This window comes from Pleurodeles waltl, chromosome 8 (assembly GCF_031143425.1).
Source record: "Pleurodeles waltl isolate 20211129_DDA chromosome 8, aPleWal1.hap1.20221129, whole genome shotgun sequence".
NCBI classification, from domain to species: domain Eukaryota; kingdom Metazoa; phylum Chordata; class Amphibia; order Caudata; family Salamandridae; genus Pleurodeles; species Pleurodeles waltl.
Genome location: NC_090447.1, coordinates 1208423378 through 1208435717, shown reverse-complemented (window position 1 = coordinate 1208435717; position 12340 = coordinate 1208423378).

The window sequence follows — 12340 nt, the reverse complement described above, 5'->3', positions numbered from 1 at the left end:
GTCATGAGTCTAATAATGGGTGGTGAGCATGGTGGATTAGTGTTTTCAGGCATCAGATCTGGCTCTAACTCATGGCATGAATCCACTATTGTTTGTCTATTCAGGATGGTACTCTGGAGCTTGTTGCATCCTCCCTCTTCCTGGGTACCTATGTGTGAAAATAAATGAGTGGGAACATTAGTCACTGTTTCTGCACCAACATACGTGATGTATCCCAACAAAATGATATGACAAACCATTTCCGACTTGAAATACATTACAGCCAGTACACATCACAGCTGTCAACTGCGCAAGTGTCAAATATGACCACGTGGTTGAAAAATCATGTATGCACAACATGGATTTGTGCAGCAACCTACCATCTGCTACTACATTGCCCCTCTAAATTCAACAATATTTTCCGACTACCAAAAAAGATATTAGCATCAGTGGACAGTACACCGCTATCATATGCCATCTGTACGCAGCAATGCAGTACACTGGTGATTGTGTATTAGGACCTACACACCAAGACTGATATGAGGTGTTTGTGATGATCCTACACATTGTTGTTGTGACACATTTATCATGGCCCTTTACTGTATTTCCACACTCCAAAATGGCGATGCCTGACCTACTCCACTGGCCATTAGGAACCGCCCATGGCCAACAGCAGAAGTTGTCCATGCGGTGGCGAGTACCAACCATGGCAGACACAGACATAGGCTAACGTTGTTGCCTGTGGCAGCTGGAGGCCAATGACTGTGATCATTGACGGTGATGACAGCATACGTGGCTTACGTGTAGGCCACGTTTTGCAAAGTCAGTTACTTGACTCCTTACACTGCTGCCAGCAAAATCTCCACCACTACACCTGCAATGTGACCAATAATGCCACAGCCAGAAGGTGAAAGGGCTCCTGCCTTTTCTCCAGAGTAGCTAGAGTGGCTTGTAAAGGAGGTCCTTCCCCTTTGTGGTAAACTCTATGGCTTAGCAGAGAGTGTGTAAGTAGCTCATGGGCACAATTGACTCTGTTTAACACCATCCTTTTCCTCCTCACAAGCTACAATGTGCCCCTGTGTGCCAGTTAGACTTCTTGGGTGCCTGTTGTTGCACTTTGTGTGTCATCAATGGGATGTACATGGTGCTGATACTGGAGACCAGTACTACATGTTGTGGCCATTCACATTGTGTTCTGTGATTTTGTTTGAGGCCCTGGATGGATAAGACTAGGCAAGTAGACTTTACTGCCACACAATGGCATTTATTTGTGTATGATGATGCTAAATGTCATACAGCATGTGTATGTGCATGACAGCATGAGCTAGGTATGCATCTTGTCTGAGCCAATTGAGGATCTTGTAAGCAATGTGTATTGTGCCACAGAACTTTCACCCACATCTGGTTTTGCCAAACTGTTGTCTGGAAAGCATATCATGACTCACTGTGCTTTTTACAGGTTACAACACAAGCCACATTGATGATGATCATGTGATGTACTGTCTTGCATGGAAGTGACGGAAATGTGAGTCATGTAGGTTCTGTATGCTCAGGCTGCAGAGACCAGGGCCTATTAAATGTATCTCCCAGTATGTGACATACTCCAGGTTGTGAGAGAATCACTGTAGCTATGCAACTGTGGCACTGTGTCCTCTCCCTGTAGACCTGCAGATCCTGGCATGCGGTCAATATGAGCCTCTAGTGGTAAAACTTGCCCTGAATGCCTCAGTCCATTGAATAGATTAGGAAATGGTACTGAGTAAACCCCTGAACTAGACCATATGTGTATTTTGCATCATTGTCACTGTGTGTCTTTGATTCATGCTAGGTCCCTTACTTCCACAGCTAAGTTGCCACCTTCACATAACTCATATTTGTCCAGAACAGGCGTATTGCACAATTCTCAAACCCACAGTGCAGATAGTGTCTAGATTCCTGTGAGGCAATGACATGTGACTCAGTAGCTTGGTTACATAGCAGAAATTGAACCAAACATACCTAAATATGTAGGATGCCATCTCTGAAAGTTTGACACATATGTTCAAAGGTGTGTTGTGTAGTATAGGTCCATACCACAGAAACTTACCTTGATTCCTTGAAGTGCTAGCCATTTCATTGTGACTCAAGTCTTAGGGTGAAGTCTGTACTACGGTAGTTGCCTGTAGGGACTGAATGCATTGAGTCAAAGTTGCAGAGTGCAAATGTGTTTGTCTAGTCAGGCCTAAGGAGTTTACTTTTCAGTAGCCACATGGGTGTGTAGTGTTTCATTGTGGCTCGTATCACAGTACATGTTCTTGGAGCCTGGGCTACCTGATGTCAGTTGGCTTGCTTAGTCATAGCAGGCCAAGAGCAGTGTAGTAGGTTAGTCTGCAGAGAACTTGAAAAGTGTGTAGTCATGCCCTTGTACATATCAACATGTGTGCTTTACACTTGTAGTGTGATGAAAAATTGCAAATGTTGTGCTTGGTGATTCTGACATGTTAGACACAACCATTTGTGCAAAAACTTGTGTTTGTAATTTTTTCATTTCTCGCTTGCATCCATATAGGTCAATGCCCATCAGAAGAAGGGGTTTTTGAGAGCTATCGCCCGGAAGGTGCAGACTCTGGGGGTCCATCGCTAGTGGATAACCCACTGTCAGAAGATGTGGGAGGACCTAAGACGTTGGGCCCAGAAAATCGCAGGAAGTCCATCAGTGGCTGTCCCCCGAAGGTGGACGGGGCACATGTCAGAATGGCCCGCATTCTGGTAGTGGCCTACCCGTACTTGACAGGCATTTGAGGGGAGCACAGCAGCCACAAGGGGGTGAGTACAGAGCATATTCCTTCCTGTCACATTGCCAAGTTGATGTGCTAGGTTCGGACATCCCCCCCGATGATTGTGAATGGGTCACGTGTGACAAACAAGATGAGTAACTGTTTGTATAGGGAATGGAAGATGGTGCATAGTGATGTGCTTTGCCTATCAGCCTAGGGACCTAAGACACAACCTAGTACAGTTCACAATTAATTTGCCCTCCGGGGCCAACACATGGCTGTGTACAGTGATATTCAAGCAATGTTCGTTGTTGTTGTGGGTGTAATTTGTATGCAACAGTTCACTACTCTTCAATGTAACAGCCAAACAAAATGAAGTGATGGATCACTGTTCTTGCCATGTGTCTGCTTAAGGAGTAAATTGGCATCTGCCCTCCCGAAGCCATTTGTCTTCAGTTTGTCACGAGTGCTGGTGCCTCACTACTCTGTAGCATGTGGAGGTGGCCATCATACATGTAACAGAGCATACATTGTTGTTTCGGTGCAGCTACAGATCAATACTTTTCCTTGGTAAGTGGGGAATGCCCATTGTCATGATTTCTGTGACATCACTTTTGCCAACAATTCTTGTGCCTACATGTTAGCATTTCACTTTTGACAAATAATTTTAACTGCTGTTTCATGCATGGTCTACGTGTATTCATGGGATGATTTCTGTATTCCTTTATATACATGTGCATGCCAACATGTGTTTGGAACAGGACATAAGTCACTGGGCAACATTTCATATAGTGCCACAGACAGTAGTGTATGACTATTTATTGGTGACTCCCATGTGCTCTCGCCCATCATTGCATGATGTTTGGCATGTACAACTGCAGTAGCAATGAAGGACATGACCATTCTTACCCACAATGTGCATTTCCATGACATTGATGTGGCTTCATGTAGCAAAGTGCTCTGCACATGTGGAACGCATACGTTTTGTTTCCTGATTGTTGGCAGGTATCATGGAGTGATTTGCAGTTGCATGGGAATCATATGTGTTTGGGTACAACCATTCATCGATGAAGATATGGGCTTGCATTGCCAAAAAAGAGACAATGATGTAGCTTCCATTGGGCAACATGTTAAGGGCCTTCTACAAGCACTTAAGAATCCAGGGCTGTTCAAACATTCAAAGGACTATTGGCTACTATTGTTGCAATCAGAGTATGTCATTGTAAGGGGTGCCATATAAGAGAGACACTTTCCCTGGGGCTAGCTGATTCATATCTCCCTGACATTTTGCACAATTTGTCTACAGTGTACATTTCCATGCTAGATGTGCAGCATATCTGAGCAACATTAGTACAACCTCAATGATTCCATTATGACAATTTACACATGGTGAAGTGGGCACTATTGATCTGTATTCAGTCTGACATAGGTATTTCAATGCCACCTTCTTCGGGCTACTGCCAGGATTTTAGACAATCATTTCTTATTATTGTGGTATTATGTATGTGACAAATAGATGTATGCATGACCTTGTGTGGGATCTGTGGGAATGAACTTGTCATTGGCCTATAACAAGTAACAGAGGTATGCTACATGAGGCAAACCATTGAAGATGATGAGGTCTCCTATTTGTTCAATGGTTACTGTGTTGCACAATTCACCCATGCAATTGGAGTTGTCAGACAGTCTGATTTTTCTTTTAGTTTGTTGCTGGGGCCTACATTAGGTCATGGTAATATTTGCTAACAACAGCTGTTGTTCAAGTGTGACCAGTAACATGTAGTGACCCTATTTCTCTCTGTATTTGCAGCATCACCCCAGGCAAGTGAAGTAGACAGGGCGGAACCAAGTAGGGAAACATCTGGTCACTGTACCTACAGTTATGACAGCACTGACATGGAGGGAACCAATGTGCTGGAGTATGGGCGGAGTGCCATGGAGGATACAGGATCAAGCTCGTCATCTTTGGATTCTACCACCAGTCGTCACTCCCTAGTGGTGTAAGACTCATCAGGACCTGCTCCTGTACTGTCTTGTCCACCACACCCAGTACTATCACCACCCTCCCTGTTGGTTTCCACCCAGTTGGCCATGCCCGCTCCCCAAGAGGGTGGGTGTTTCCTTTGCCCCAGGCATCATAGCCCCAGTCCCTGTTACCACCTGCTATCCTGAGTGAGGAGACAATTGACCTCCTAAGGAGTATCTCTGTGGTGCAGACTGCCATTGTGAATGCATTCCAGAGTTGGGCCAGCCAACTTCAGCGGACAAATGCGTGTCTGGAAGAGATTCATAGTGAAAAGTCTGACCTACAGAGATCTCTTCAGGCTCTGGCCTCCTCAATAATGGCAGCCATTCACCCCCCACAATCCTCCCCCACCAACTCCCTCTTTTCAATCCAAATTCCCTATTGCCCTAACTTTCCCAAGCACACCGACACATCCACACGCACCCACCTCAACACGCACATGCTGCACACATAGACACAAGCACCACAATTCACACTGGCATGCAAGCACTCAACAGTCACCCACACTCCACAACAGTCACCAATTCCACAGATGACCACCACCACCGACCCAGACACCACAACCACCATATCCACAGATACCACCATAACACCCAGTGACACATCCACCACACCCACCATATACCCAGACAAAATCTCACAATCCACAGACCCACACACCTTAGACACCATACCCACAGAGACAACCCAAACAGACACAGCCACATCCACAACATCGATCATATCCGCAGACTCGATCCCAATAGACACACAGATATCCATCACTCCCATATCACTCAGCACCTCTACCTCACAGCCCCAAGACAGGCAAACACCTACACTCACACATGCAACAGACACAACCCAAACACAAGCATACCTTACACATGCACACACCAGCAGCATCAACGCCCACAGACAAGACCACCACTCCCTCATCCTCTAAATCCTTAGGAGTGTTTGTGGTTGTATCAACTGTTGTGAATGACTCTGACCTGGAACACAGTGACAAGTGTACTCGCCCCATGTAGCGTGAACCCGATATCATGTGGATGACGATGCAATGATCTGTTCAAAGCTTAATGACACAAGGAGGTGCATGTTCTTACTGCTGGTTATGTCCAGAGTGATGTGGAATTTGTACTCCATCTATGAGCAGCAGCAGTGGCACGACATGTGTGATCAGCTCCATGGTAGCATAAGACATGTGACACTGCCTGCATATGAGTTCCTACCTTCATACCCTCTGCTTCCACCTGCTGGATTGTGGTGGTTGGATCGTCACGGTCAAGTGGGCGGAAGGAAACATCATAATGCGTCCGGTCGAAACACCGTCACCGATTGCCTCATTGGCCTGGCTTACCACTGCGGCAGTCTGCACTGCTTTCTGGTGCCGGCAGGACTGCAGCAGCCTTTCTTCTATGAAACTACATACATTGTAATACAGTGCTCCAAACACAAAGCTGATGGCGGTCGGACCGCTGCCACTGCCTTGGCAGTCCATGGACCATCAAACTCATAATCAGGCCATTAGTGTGTCTCTGATCATTTGCCTAATTTAATTTCTTTTCAAATTCAAACATTTAAGGTATATACTGAAAGGTGTACTTGCTTTTTGCTTGACAGTTACATTTGTTTTTTCAATTTGTCCTGAAATATATAATTCTAAATATATAATTTATTAATGTTTACAAAAAATCTCTGGGTGGTTACAGGGAGTTGGTCTCAAGGCCTGGCCACAGGCCAGGCCTAGTGTCCAACCCCAGCTGTACATGGCCGAAAGCTGATGTTGGCGTGGGGTTGACTAGTTATAGGGGTTGGTCATAGGGCCTGGCCTCAGGCCAGGCCCTTTGGCCAACCTCTGCTGCACACCACCTTAGTGATGGGGTTGGGTGGTTATAGAGTATAGGCTGCAGGACCTGGCCTGTGGCAAAGCCATGTGGCCAACCCCCACTGTGCACAGCTGCAGGCTGTGTGCAGGGTTGGGTGGGTGTATGGGTTGGCCGCAAGGCCCTGCCGTCAAGGTAAATGGGTTACCACCAATTTGAAATTGGTGGTAACTGCAATTGTTTTGCAACTGCAATTGCGGCCACAAAACAACCATACATCCCCCTGCAACTCGCAATTAGGAAGGAACGTCCCTTCCTAATTGAAGTCGCAAATTTCTATTTTTGGATTTGGAAATTGTGACGGACTCACAAAATAGGTATGGTACATCATATCTGACAATTTTGAGGTCTCAAACCCCAAATTTTGCCGTTTGAAACCGCCAAAGGCCCTCATACATTGGGCCCTTCGTCTTAAATATAACTAAGTAGCGTGACTGCATCTAGGTACTAAATATAACTATAAATATTTATACATTCAAAAACACAATTCATCCCGCACAAGCGAATTCCACATGCCATGCCACAGGCACAGAAAAAGGAGTCTCAGTCATCAACTGTTGCTGAAGTAGAGATTTATTTGGGATCCATCATCAGTAGGTCGCCAATAGGTTCTTTCAGTTAGGACCTAGTTTCCATGGGAAAATTATTTTTCGACTTGGTTTTATCTTTGCCACTATTTGACGCCCTGTTTGACCCCCCCCTCCACCCCTCCATGGCTCCCAGCCCTGCCTTTCCACCAGCCTTTTCATGGTGGGGACCCAGCCATGAAAAGGCTGACGGAAAGGGCAGTCATGATCAGCACAGAGATGCTGAACTCAGTGTGGCTGTGCCTGACCACAACTTTGACTGCCACCACCTTATTGGGATCTGTCATTCTGGTGGTGGCTGCAGTCTCCTGATGGACGGCCAGGGTCATAATCTGGCGATCAGACCCCCAGGAATGCGGCAGTCTGACTGCAAGTTTGGAGGTCTCATGACCAACAAACTTGTAATGAGGCCATAAGAATAAAAAGTACTAGGCTTCCCACTGGCATCTCTCCACAGGGAAAGCCATATTCATTAGTGTATAGGAAGGGATTTCCCTGTTTACTCACAGCTCTGTCCAGTCTGACAGATATGGATAGTAGTATGTAGGGAAACTTGTAGGGAAACTTTGTCTTCTGCACTATCAACTATGTCCAAGACAACTTGGATATACAGTACGGTGTAGTGAACCAGTGGCATCTTTCTTCAAACCTCCCCTTAGAACAACAGCGATATGTAGTGCTATCAGGGAAGCAATTTATCTCTCTGCTAACACATCTTATGAGGGTAAAGGGTATCTATAGTGGATTTTGAGAGAAATGTATCTCTCTTACATTACTTCTTCTCGTCATGACTGGTATACTTAGTAGGCTGGAGGGAGACACTGCCCTGTTTCCTAGGACAAGTCTCTTGCATGATAACTCTGCATAGTATAGTGTGTTAAGAGACTAGCCTCTCTCCTGTGATGTGTCTCTTGGGTAATGCTTGTGTAAATTAAGGTTTGAAAAATGGCTTACCGTTGTGGTCACGTCTCTCCCCAGTTTGGAAGAAGTAGAAGTAAAGTATGCAGTTGAAATTACCTTTATCATCATAAGTATATCTTGCATATATAGATTATGATATTAAAAAACACTGCCCTCTCAGCTGAGGCATCCCCCCAGAGTAACTCATGTGCAAAATATGATGTGAGTAGAGACTGCTGTCTCAGCTCATACCTCTCTTTATGGCAATAAATGTCATTAGTAGACTGTAAAATGGAGTATCATCTCTGTTGACAACTGTGTCGTGCACAACCAGTGTGAACATTTCAATGTAAGGACACACTCACCTCTCTCTCAGACATACCCTTATGGGTGCAGGCATGTGTAGTATGGTGTAAACAGAGACAGAGCTCTGAAACTTCTCCCCAGAGTGACAAGCATATATATTAAGATGTGTAAAAGAACTGCCCTCTCCACTAGCAGACAGCAGTGCGTAGTATACAATGAGAATGCATTTGCCTGTACCAGAACCTGCCTCTTGTATAAATATATTTATTCTACAGTGGCAAGAAGCAGCACTCTCTCTACAGTACCTTAAACATACATATAAATGCAGGAGAACAGTTACAGTTCTTGAAGAATGAACTGCCACTCTAAGTCAACAATAGCAGGCTGAATTATTTTTCAAATATTTAAAAGCTATTAATAAAATGAATAGGTAGAAACTTCAAATATTTTTGTAAAAAACTATTAACAACATAAACAATTACGACATTATTAAACTACAAAAATGACAGTAAAACCAACAAACTACAAATTATTATTTATCTTAGCTGATGTGTAAAAAATACAAAAAGGGGTTCAGCAGGGGCAGCAAGAACAACCAATATAGTGAGTTAGCCATGCTGTAGAGCTTGACAAGTCTATTTCTCAAAAAGTATACAAAGAGCTTTTCACTCACTTCACCTGGTACAGAATAAATCTACCAATAGTTGGACACTTCTCAACAAAGTTCATAAAGTATATTTCTAATTACCTGAGCTTAGAACAGTTAGAACTTAGAACAGCTGAAGACACCAACCTGCCTCAGTTCCAAATTCAATTAATTCTGAGGAGCACAGCTCTAACAGGCTTCCTTCTCCTCCAAATCACCATGGCTGATCTGAGCTATCCCTGGTTATGCACTCAATCATATCACAGCATTTCGTCAACCATGCAATAAGAATGGAAACTATTGGTTGATTCTTGGCCTTTTTTCCCCCATACGGTCTTGCAAGACTCTTGCAGGGTCATAAAATACCTCATGGCAGGCCCAGTAATTTTCCATGCGGGTCTCGTGAGGGGCTCAGGAGATCCTGAAATATCTTGTAACAGACTCAATCATTTCCCCTCATGTCTTGCGAGCCTCTTGTGAGATCGTACATCTCCATGCAGCAAGCGCCACTCCATGAAGCATGTCGGGTACTCTCGTGAGAGTCTTTTGGAAGCGTAACAAAATTATAGGGAAATAGCTGTGTGCAGTACGGATTAGTCTCCATACTGAGATCAATCTCTCTCATGACGTGTGTAGTAGGGTAGAGGGAGAAACTGGCCTCTCCAGACAGACCTCTGTCTCATAAAATACATATATGTAGCACAGTGTAAGGATGAGCTGGCCTCTCCAGTGACACCCTTTTCTTGGATGATGGGTGTGCATTGTAGGGTGTGATGAGAGTCTGGCCTCTTCCCCCAGGCCTCTCTCTTACATGAAAGTATGCATAGAAGTGTGTCTGAATTGACTACCCTCTCTTTCCACACCTTTCTCTGACAACAGGAGTGCATAGTAAGATGTGTACATGCACTGCCTTCTCCTTCCAGACCTCTCTCTCAGATCACAGGTTTGCATAGTAGGGTGTACAGAGAGACTGTCCCACCACTAAGTGTGATCTCTCAAATGGCGGGTGTATGTATTAGAGTATGAACATGGACTGGCCTCTTCTATCAGACCTCTCTCGGATGATGGCTGCACGTAGTAGGGTGTGTACCTGGACTACTTAATCCTTCCAGTCCTCTCTTTCAGATGATGTGAGTGTGTAGTAGATTGTATGGAGAAAGTCTGGCCTCTTCAGTGAGACTTCTCTCTCAGATTACAGGTTAGGTTAGTACCGTCTATACATGGACAACCCTCTTCTGTCAGACCTCTGTCTCAGATGATGGCTGTACATAGTAGCGTGTGTACATGGAGTAGCCTCTCCAGTCAGACCTCTCCCTCAGATGACAGGTGTGGTATTAGGCTCTGTACATGGACTGGCCTCTTCTGTCACAACTCTGTCTGAGATGACAGGTGTGCATAGGAGGGTGTGTGGAGAGAGACAGGCCTCTCCACTGAGACTGAGACCTTTCTCTTGGATGACAGGTATGCATAGTATGCTCTAGCCAGGTATTGTCCTCTCTGCTAACACCCCTTGCTACGATAATGGATGTACATACTAGGGTGTAGGAAGAGACTATAACCTACTCACAACTCTTACAAAGCTGATGGGCATAGACTATATGAAATCATATGAACAGAATTTATAAGGCACAACAAATGCCTTAGGTATCAAGGCACTGTAGTCTCAGTATACTGCTTGGTAAAAATAATGGATCGGCACATTTGGAAGACAAACTAACTCTCCCTATAGGATGAAGAGCGAGGTCTTTAAAGGTTTCCTAAAGGGAGAATGCATTTCAATCAATGTGAGATGCTGAGGAAGCGAGTTCCAGAGGCTTGCTGCCATGGCTGAGACAGCTCTGCCCCCCCATCTTTTCTTTGGAATTCTGGGCACACTTACCAAGTTGTGATGTGCTGAGTGGAGAATTTTCCCCGGCGTATAGCAATGAAACATGTCCTTGATTCCATCTGGAATAACCTGGTAGATGGACTTATGCACAATTCAGAGAGCCCTGAACGTAATATGTTGTTTTATTGGAAGTCAGTGCCGATCATGTAGTCCATTGGACACCGACTACCATCTTCAGATATCCAAGGTGAGCCTCGCGAGCGCATTCTTCACTAATTGTAGTTTTGGCATGAGTGTTATTGAGGCTACTTGTTTCCGTGCCAGAAGGGGAATGAACGGAAAGATTTTCTTCAGCATTCTGATAATCCAGATACATGTTGCCGTAGTACAACTAACCCATCATTCCAGTGGGAGCGCACTATCCATAATCAACTTTAGATTCTTGGCTGTGTCTGTTGGAGCCAGTAAGATACCCCACATGTCTGGCCACAAATTTCTGTTCCAGATACAGTATTGTGTTCCAAAGAACAGTACCTTCTTCTTCTCATTGTTAAGCTTTTTCTCATCCACTCAACCCACTGCTGTCATACAGTTGTTAAAGTTGGCTGCAGTGGCATCCGTGTCTTTAGGAATTGACACGATTATCTTGGTGTCATCAGCATACAACACTGATTGCAGCCCAAAAGAGCAAATAAGCCTTGCCAGTGGGGAGATGTAAAGATTGAGTAGAGTCCTGCAGCACCCCACAGGGCAAGAAGAAAGAAACCGATTCGAAGTGATTCACCAACACCCTTTGAGATGTGTCCTGAAGGAATGAGGTCAGCAGTTTTAGAGCCCTATCTGTCGTTCCCAATTCCTGTAGGTATCAGCAGGGATGGGGAGATGGTGTCAAATTCTGCTAACAGATCCAACAGGATCAGAGTCATGGCCTGCCTTGTGTCAATTAAGCATCTGATATTGTCCATAGTGGATACCAATTCCCAATAAACACCCTTGGACACAGCTTGAGTAATAGTGCTTTATCTACAGGTAATGTACAATATATATAACTGTAATGAACTGCATGATTCTGTCTAAATGTCCAGTAACATGTTGACCCATCCTACAAATATGTCTCAGCAGTCTGTACACATCACAGCAGTACACTGTTGGAACAACACCAACATCTACAATAAGGGAAGGCATAGGTGAAAGTCAGGTGGGATGCAAAGGTAATTACTTGCATTATGCTACAGTCACACAGCACAACACTAAAATGTAGAAATATTTAGTTCAGCAGTCTTACCTGTGTCATTGGAAGTACTGCAGGATCATATGGGACCTGTTGTCCACATCCTCCTACTCTTCCTCGTCCTCACTGTCCTCAGTGTCCACTGATTCCACAGCTGCATTGTCACTCCCTCCTCCTGCAGATAGGGCACATGCCGTCTGAGGGCCAAATTGT